The sequence below is a fragment of the Python bivittatus genome, unplaced genomic scaffold (genome assembly GCF_059951505.1).
Source record: "Python bivittatus isolate LINGU-HERP-01145 unplaced genomic scaffold, Pbiv_v1 ctg000020_np1212, whole genome shotgun sequence".
Lineage (NCBI taxonomy): Eukaryota > Metazoa > Chordata > Lepidosauria > Squamata > Pythonidae > Python > Python bivittatus.
In genome coordinates this window covers 17,888,848-17,898,254 of record NW_028277030.1, presented here as the reverse complement: position 1 = coordinate 17,898,254, position 9,407 = coordinate 17,888,848, and the positions used below count along the sequence as shown (strand labels likewise).

Genomic DNA, 9,407 nt, shown 5'->3' with positions numbered 1-9,407 from the left:
CTCTGGCCTGCTTCCTTGTACCACATATATGACACAGGCTTGATAAACCTATTTTAGCACCACATGGCTTACCACAGCCCTCTCCACCTAGCGCCCTCCAGAAGAGTTAGAATATAACATCAGTAATTTCCAGAGATCATGGGTGTTGCACTCCAAAACAGCAGGAGGACAAGCAAACAGGCACCAGGTTGGGGAAGATAGTCTAAGCAATCTCTTTGATCCAGACGGTACTTGCTGTTTTCCTGTTGCATCAAAGATTAATGAGCAGTTGATGGATCACTGAACCAGAATAAATCAAAGCTAAATAATCTGTGACCATTTATAAATGTCCCCAGTGGGAATATCAGAATATATAGCTTAAACAATATTATCATAAGTTTGCAGGGCTGGATAAGCGAGAATTAACTGGCAGAACTATTAGCTTCTGTGACTGGGTAAATCTTTTGCCTTTTAGGAAAGGCAAGGGTGATGGAGGAAAGAAAGAACTGATTTTGGATGGTGTTCCAGCGTTGGAGAGCTGGTTTTGGGGATTGCTGCCAGCTAGGTCTACCTTCAAGCACAAGATCCCCTTTGGGGAAAGCAAGGAGCAGCGAATGATGTACAATTTCTTGGTAGTGTTTAAATTGTGAAGTGGCAGCTTAACCGAGAGGTGTGGGGTGTGTGGGTCAGAGCTTCAGAAAGGTGAGGGCATTTACTTCAAGTGCAGTGGATCGGAATGGGAAGCCTGGCAAGCTGGATTTGACCCATGGACTGGTTTAAACTATGCCAACCCTGATCTAGACTATGTTTCTACAATGCTCAACTTGTCTATCTGTAAATAAGCCACCAAATATTACAAAATATCAATAAACCTTTGGTCACCTCTTTGCAAACGGAACTAAAGGGCCATGCTCTGGACTTCTTGTGACTTAGAGAAATGAAGTGTCTTTCTATTTATTTTTCTGTGCTTCATTATTTGTTGTTCGGGAAAGAAGCTTCCCATTATGAAAGATTCTGTCGCAAACAGTTCCCTCTGCTTGAAGGCTTAGCATTCCAGAAGCAGAACACTGTTATTAGTAAAAACTCTGAAAGAAATAAAATATAAGCTTAGCACCTACACTGAAAGCATTTAAACTTGTAAGAACTAAAAAGATTATCTACCATATGAAATTATTGTCAGACAGGCCTACATCTAATAGCTGGTACTTTTATCTATTAAGACATTAACATGGGAGACACTTATATCTGAATTATATAAAGTTAATTGCATATAAACACGGTCTTGCCATAACTAGCAATCTGCACACCAGCCAGCCATTTAGATTAACTCTTCTAAGTAAGTATTAAGCATTTTACCTTTTGCATTTCCTTGTTCACCCATCAACCAGTTTGAATCCATTCCCAGGATACTGTACACTGTTATTATCTCATCAGCAAGAAGTGATAATTCTCTGCAATTTGCAGCATCATAATCATGAAGCACTCTGGCTTGTCTACCACCACTTGGGGATTTCAGTTCACTGAAGTTTGAAGCAGCTGCAGCATTGCTTGCTGTCGAGAAGCTGAGGGCTTGGGAACAGTTGAACGACGTGGCGCACCGGCTGAAGATGACTGGTGGTCAAGGCAAGAAACCAAGATGGAAAGCATCCAAGCTATTTCTGGAGGTCCAACAGGTAGCAGTAATAGCAGTGAGCCTAGTAGGTCAGCTGAGCTTTTCCAAAATCATTTCAACAGCAAAGGTGATGAGCAGGAGGTCAGTATTCAATCTTCACCAAAAGGCCAAGAAGCTGTGTGTATTGCCAATCCTTTCCAAGAGAGGTCTGGTAATTTCTGCCTGCATTTTGGGTTCTCCTGCCTTCCTGTTCCAAGAAACTCAAATCTCTGCTTCTTTGCCTCCAAACATTCATGCCAAGACATTTATTTTGTCAGGTTTACAGTCTCTAATCATTGTTCTATCATCCCCTATAATGTTTCTTAGAGGGAGAAGGAATTGTATATTGCAGCTGTCTGTTAGCTGCTCCAATTCACATGTAGGCTTTTCCACATGTAATGAGAGCATTTCTATCCTTCATTCTTAAACCAACTTGTACCCAGCATGTTGTTCCAGTTGGTCCAACATGTTGGTCTTATTCATACAATGTGATGCTTGGCAGTCCAGTTTCTCACAACAACTCCTTGGCATCTAGATCTGGCTGCAAGAGTTGTGTCTTTTGAATCATCTTTTCTACTTGTTTCTTTGGTACAATCTGCTTTCCACAGAAAGTTTTCTAAGTGAACTTCTCTGCTTGCTCAACTTTCTATCCTCTGGGCAGCAGAAATGTGCCAACGCTGGCCATCAGTTTCTTCACACTGAAATCTATGATGGTCTCCTCCAGCAGGAAGTGCCAGTTTAATGATGTTGTTGGCAGCATCTGCTTGTCATCACTGTGCTCCTTCCCTTCAAAAACTGCTGGTGAAGGGGGCAGCTAGAGCGGAGGCAGCAGCCAGCTGGTACCAAAGCAACAGATGCTTCCTAAAATGGCTTTTGCGTATGCATCTACCTGCAGCCCCTCCTCAGGACCCTCATGGAACAAGCTGGAAAACAAGCCAAGCGTATGCAAAGATTTTGACTCTGGACTTGCAGGCACATTCAGGCAATGTGACTTGTCAGCAGCATGGACCGTTGTGCCTGTTACAGCTTGAATCCAATCTGACTTTTAAGGAGACTTCCAAAGACAGCTGGCTGTGTCAAAAGTGCAGAGAATAAGGCATTTAGTGTGAAGCAACGATACAATTGAGTGAAGTGTTATTTAATTATTTAAAACCCAGCTACATTTTGGATTCTGTTTCCAAGTCATTTTCGGCCACACCACAATTCAGGCCAGTGTTTTGCACTGCTTTAGAAATACTATTCCTTCCAAACAGTAGGCTCTTTCATCTCAGTCTTCCTGTGCTCGCCCAGCATCCACAAATGCCAGGCAACATAGGTATTTCTTAAATACCCAGAATCCAATCCATGAAAAAAGAACGCTGTTCAAGCCGAGTCTTGATAAAATGATTGAGAGATAATGTTGCGCTGGCATACGTGGTTTGATTGACAATTTCTATGTGGCTAGAGAATCTGCGAGCACATCTACATTCCTTGAGGTTGCATGGAAAATATGAAATTAGCCCAACTAGCTATGGGCTGAATGCCATGACAGTGGCGGATGCCTGACTAGGCCATCATCTGAGCATAGTTAACACACTCAGATAGAGACAAAGATCATGTTTCTAACCAAATGCAAAACCTGAATATCATACCCAAAGCACTGAAAATATGAAAAATCCATTAGTCAACCTGCCACGCATAGCGAGAGATTATAGGAAATTATAAGGGGATGATATGAAGCTACTAATGACTGCCCAGAAAATGCCAACCTCACGACTGAGGTCCAGGGTAGCAGTAGTAAGCAAATACAAACCACCCCAAATGCCTTTCCTGATGGTGCTACCCCACATCTGTCCATCAAGCTCTGCCACAGTATATTTACCTATAATAACTCCAGTTTTGGAGAGAACCCATAGCTTTAGATCAACAGCATAACCATGGGCATTTGTATGAGCCCTTCATGGTTGACTAAGAACAACGCTCTCCCAATTCCTGACATTTTCCAACACAAGATATATCAACATCTATCAGCAATGCCCCATTGCTTCCCACACTGCACATATTAGCCATTCCCAGTGCAGAATGAGAGACTCATGGAATCATAGTTGGAAGGACCCTGCAGGCAATCAAGTTCTACCTGCTCTGCATGGGATAAAAATAAAATAAAAAATATCCATGATAAATCTCAACCCAGCCTCTGCTTGAATAGATCTAATAAAAGGGGGGTTTACTGTGAAGAGTTTTCCTAATGTTCAGTCAGAATCTGCCTTCCTATAACCAATTATATTCCATGATGTCCTGCACTTTTGATTTTCTTCTGTGTGATTCCTCTTTAGGCAGCTGATGAGAGCTCTCCTATCCCCCCACAAGTATATTCTCTCTCAGTTCTAAAGCTATACCCAGATCTTGCAATTGGTCCTCTTAGGATTTAGCAACTATCCTGCTAATCTTGTTGCTTTCTTTCAATCTTCTCCAGTTTGTCTAATACTTTCTACAATCTGGTATTTAGAAATGGACACAGTTCTCAGGGTGGAGTCTCACCAATGCAGAATAAAGTACAAACATTACCTTTCATGATTTGAGAACTATGTGTCTGTAGCAGTGTTTCTCAACCTTAGCAGCTTTAAGATGTGTGGACTTCAACTCCCAGAATTCCCCAGCCAGCATGCTGGGACTTGAAGTCCACACATCTTAAAGTTGCTGAGGTTGAGAAACATTAGTCTATATTATCACCTAAAATTGTGTTAATAAATTCTAAATCAGAGGAGTAGAGAACAACCTGACATTATTTATTTATTTGCTTGTTTAATTGTTTAGATAGATACTGCATCTTTTCTCCAGGACCTCCATCCTCTGGTTTTCCTTACAACAAGCACTCCATGAAGTAGGTTGGGCTGAGAGAGACCAATGGGCCCAAAGTCACCCAAGGATCTTCTATGGCTGTCTCCATAAGACATCAACTTTTCAATCCTGGTACCAGCAAAAAGTCCATAAAAGGTTGCTAGAATTTCATAAAAGCATGTCTTATTTTAACCTTGATCAAATAAACCAACTTTATATTCCTTCTTTTTCCTTTTGAAAATCTTAATCTTTAGTTCATTCAGATATTGTTGTGGGATCTGACCTCTCTTCAATTCTTTTTGGTCCCATCGCAAAGGCTTCTTTGAGGCTTTAACAAGCCTCTTTTGTAAATCTAATGAAAATACATTATTCAGGTCATTCTCTTGGTTTATCATTTGTATTTCCCCTTTAATTTTTAAAACTTCTTGTTTGTATCCAATAAAGAGTCCTTATCCAGGTCATTCTCTTGGCCTGTCACTTGTACTTCCACTTTAAATGCCTTCTCTATCTTGTGATCCACACTTTTTTTTATCCAATATTTCTGATTCTACTATTTCTGCGTCAAGCAAGGTTTGTTTCACATCTGCCATTCCTTCATGAACATCCTTTAGACATCGTCTATCCTTAGAAGCAGACATCATTACTGATATTGTTAATATTGTGGCTACTAATTTCTGGCCCCATTCTTTAGAGAATATTTAATATTAAATATTTAATATTTCAAGTGTTACAGTGTTTTGTATCATTTTGTAAATCCCAACCTTAATCAAAACCAAAGGCAGGGGTCTTTTTTCTTCTTTTTGCTTGGAATCTTTAATCTCCTCTAGTGTCCAATTTAAATGATAAGGCCTCTAATCTCTGTTATGACTTACAATAGGCAAAATAATTCTGGTTCCCACAAAAGGCTGTTTATTTTATATACTTAGTTCCAAAATCTTATAGTAAAAGTTTCAATATTCCAAATTTGTCTTGACCCTTAATTTGTGTATAACTTTCTTGGTTCAAAATCTTATTTAGCTTTTTGCCATTTATTTCAAATTCTTTAAGTTCTTATCCTTATAGTTAATTTTTCTTTTGTTCAGAAATGAAGACAGATTCACCAGGTGGCTTTTCAAACTTGTCATTCCAAAGATCTCTAATGGCCTTAAGGTAGTTAAATAGGCAATTTCTGAAAGTGATTAGAAGCAAGGTTAGCAAACTTAGTGTCCCTTAAAAGGCTCTGCTGCAGTTGATCATTGATCCCTTTGTCTCTCGGCATTCAAACCCATGGGAGATTGCTGTCCTGTGGTCTCCTCACAAGGAGCAGCTGTCCGGAGTACATGTGGGCAATCTCTTGTTCTTTCCTTGACTGGAGAGGTTCCAAAGAACTGGTATTCTTGCTTCAGTAGACTGCCACACCAACCCTTCTGTAAAAATACAGATTGTCTGTAGAAAAACATGAGATTCTGTCTCATATTTTCTGTCATGGCTCCTACCCTGTGGACCACCGTCCCCACAGAGATCAGACTGGCCCCAGCCCTGCTGGCCTTTTGCAAGGCCCTAAAAGTGGTTTTGTCAATGGGCATGGGGACCCAGGATATGGTAGAGACTGTGCAGTGGCTGTTTTGATTGTTATTGATGGATGTGACTATCACGGCTATGAATTTTGTTACTGTATATGGTTTTATATGGTTTTTAATATAGTTCTTATTGTTTTTAAGTTGTGGTAGTGTGCTGGTGTTTTTATATTGTTTTTTAATTGTCTGTGAGCGCCCAGAGTCATATATTTGAGATGGGTGGCTATATACTGTAAATTGGAATAATAAATTAATAAATAATAAAATCCAAAGAAGTTAATGTCTGCTACCCTGAATAATATGATTCTGCTCCCATGCCTGTGATTCTGCTCCTACCATTCAGTATGATGTCTGATCCCTAGCAGTTATAAGAAAATATTCCAATATGAGTGAAGATTATTGGGTGAAACAAATTGCACAGTTTAGATATGAGATGGTGAATTTGTCAGGTGGATTCTGGGTATTATCTGGGATACTTTTGGAAAAGTTCCTATTTCTGGATTCTGGGGGTTTTCTGACACAGCTTTTTATAATGCAATTGCCAAGCCTTAATGAATTTTATGAGGAACCATAAAATGTGTTCCCCTCCTAGATTTCTATTTCTCATTAAAATCCATTTTAAAGGATTCAGTGTAGACTCTGTTTTAGTAAAATATTATAAAATGCTTTTGAAGTATAGGACTAAATTTAGATGCCATTTGGACCAGGCTTGTTTTTAAAAGAAAAGCCATTATAGCTGAAATGGCAACAGAAATTTAAATTTAACTTTTATGCTGGTTTTCTCATGGCTAACATTATGATTCTATAGTCATGCTTTCCTACATATCAGGAGACCAACTTACTCATGTTGCATCAGCAGGTTCAAATCTATTTTAACTGCATTCATGGTTGTCTGTACATGAATGGCTGTTCAAAGAAATTTCACCACTATTTGATCTGGAGCTCCTTGACAGGAGCTTGACACACACATTCCATCTGTGTGCGCACATGTTTTGAAAAGAAACAGGAAGGTTACAAGCAGTAAACAATACCTGTACCTCCCATAAAATTCCATGAATGAAACTGGAGGATTGTATGATGAATACCTTCTCTGTTATTTTAAAACATTGTTCCTAAAAGATTATGTTATGGTTAAAAAAAAGAAAAAAAAAACCAGAATGTGGGTTTAGTCTGGGTTTGAAGATACCAAGTCTCCTGGTATGGAAAGTAATTGGGTCATATCTGATGCCTGCTTGCAAACACCAACTATTGAAATGGAAAATAAAAAATCTGAGAGCCAAAACAGTACTGGAGGGACCACTTCCTCTTCTGTCCCTGATAAAACCACGTCTCAGGAGAAACTCCATAATAAATCAAAGTACAAATTAGACGAGAAGTTTACCTCAATTAGCTTCTGGTGGTGTCTTAATTTGCTAAAAAAAGATGCTAAGAGTTGCTAAGGGCTCAAAACAGCTCTATGACCTGTGATGAAAATAGGGCTCTTCTGTCAAATTGCAGGATATCCGGGCATTGTTTGCCATGGCTTCTGCCTTGCTGATTGCTGGGTTCCATGCCTCTCCCCCTCTTGCTCATTTTCTTTTCTCTTTATCTGGGTAAGTTGACCCAGATCAGCAGCAGGCAACCTCTTTTTTATCTGTCAGAGACACATTCCCCCAGTAATAACCTGTTGGGGGCCGTGTGAAGAACAAGACTGAAGGCCAGATCCACACATGAATGGGGACACACACTCTCTGACCCCCTCCATTCTCCTCCTTCTCTTCCTCTGCAGGGAAGAGACAGACAACTCTTCCAGGAGCCTGAATTGATTTTGGGGAAAAGCATTTAGCTGAGAAATGCATGAAATTAGCTTATGAAAGACATCCAGAGGAAGGGATCAAAACTTGCATAAAGAGGGGAATACATGTCAAAAAAAGTGAACTATTTTGGAATTCCAGAGTTGGTGCTTGTTTGTGTGTATGTGTATTTGTATGTGTGTGTGTTTTAAGTATATGCCCAGTGGGTGGGTGGGGGGAACCAGTTGTATTGTGTGCTTGGAAACTAACCTGGGGAGTGGGAGGAGGGAGGAACAACAGTCATCACCATAGGACCATGTAGAGATCTATCTAACTCTTACCCTGATGATATCCCAGAAGTCCTTAAAAATATGGCTGTTCTCCCAGGCCTTGGGGAAGGGCAGCTGTGGAGCCCTGGTTGCTTGATGTGTGGTTTGTCCAGTCACATTGTTTGTTTGTTTGTTTATTTAAATCTTTATGTGTAAACCACCCTGTTTCATGCTGAAGTTGGTGGCCCTCTAAATCAAATAGATGGATGGACAGACAGAGAGATAGAGAGACAGATGTTCAAACTACATATGCCTTAAAATCTACACAAGTTAAACAGTACATTCCTGCTTTGGAGCACTGAACTTCTGGTTCTGATTTTCTCCCATGAGCATTTAAAAATGGATAAAAGGAAGATAAAACATTGGGTAACAACTAAAGAACAACAACATCTTCTGGAAATTACAGTAATGAACTCCTGCCAGCGTGCCTTCTGGATGTAACTCCTGTGTCCCTTCCCAGAGAACTACTGGTGGAGAGTCCTTATCAGTCTTAGGTGGGCTGTTGCTTACCTGAGGAGTCCCCAGAGAGGCTCTCTGATCTAGCCAATTGTGCAGTCTCAGCAACTCTTTTTCCTCCCGGATATGGGTGATATTTCTACATGCAGAGCAAATGAATTGTCACAATGAAATGCAGTAAAAATTAGCAGAGCCTAAAGAAAGGGATGCTGTCTGAAAACCTGATAACCTAATAAAGTACTTAGTAATAGGATACTGTACTCAAAATGTAAACAGGTCCTAAAAGCCACTAAGTAGTTTGCAGAGATGGAGAAGGCGGCCCATTTCAAAGTGAGTAATTAACCCAGCTTGAAGGATAGAGCTTACAGTAAGCAAGGAGAGAATTAACCCAAAAGCCTGTGAAAATGGAACAGTAAACATAGCAAAATGCAATTGGCACCATTTCCAACAGAACACCAACTCACGAATTTTTATTTGAACAACAACAAAAAAAGGTACTGTTTAAAATGATTCTTTTAAAGAGTGCTTGTTATAGCACAATGGCCACCTTTTGCTTTTCCCTGTGGAGGTTTTTGTGCCAGTAAGAGATGCATGTTCAACAGCGTCATAAAATATTTTCTTTCTGAATCCCACTAGTGCCAACTCACCCTCATTCTCCGGTACCATTTTGTAGCCCTCTGCCACAGAGGGAGTTCAGAGGGAGAGGAATTCAGCCACCACTGATGGAAGTGTCGATTTCAGACACTTTTCCCCTTTACTTCTGCTCTCTCTTAACCAAAATCTGATGATTTTCACTTAAGCAAATCTGAGTAATTGCTCTTTTTTATTTTAGTCTTTAAATAAA

The 9,407-nt window shown here is 40.0% G+C and overlaps 1 pseudogene; it reads right to left on the bottom strand.

Annotated features, from left to right (window-relative positions):
• Positions 1-1,297: 1,297 nt before the first annotated feature.
• LOC103062753 (endophilin-B1-like) lies at positions 1,298-1,819 on the bottom strand (annotated as a pseudogene).
• Between the last annotated feature and the right edge of the window lie 7,588 nt (positions 1,820-9,407).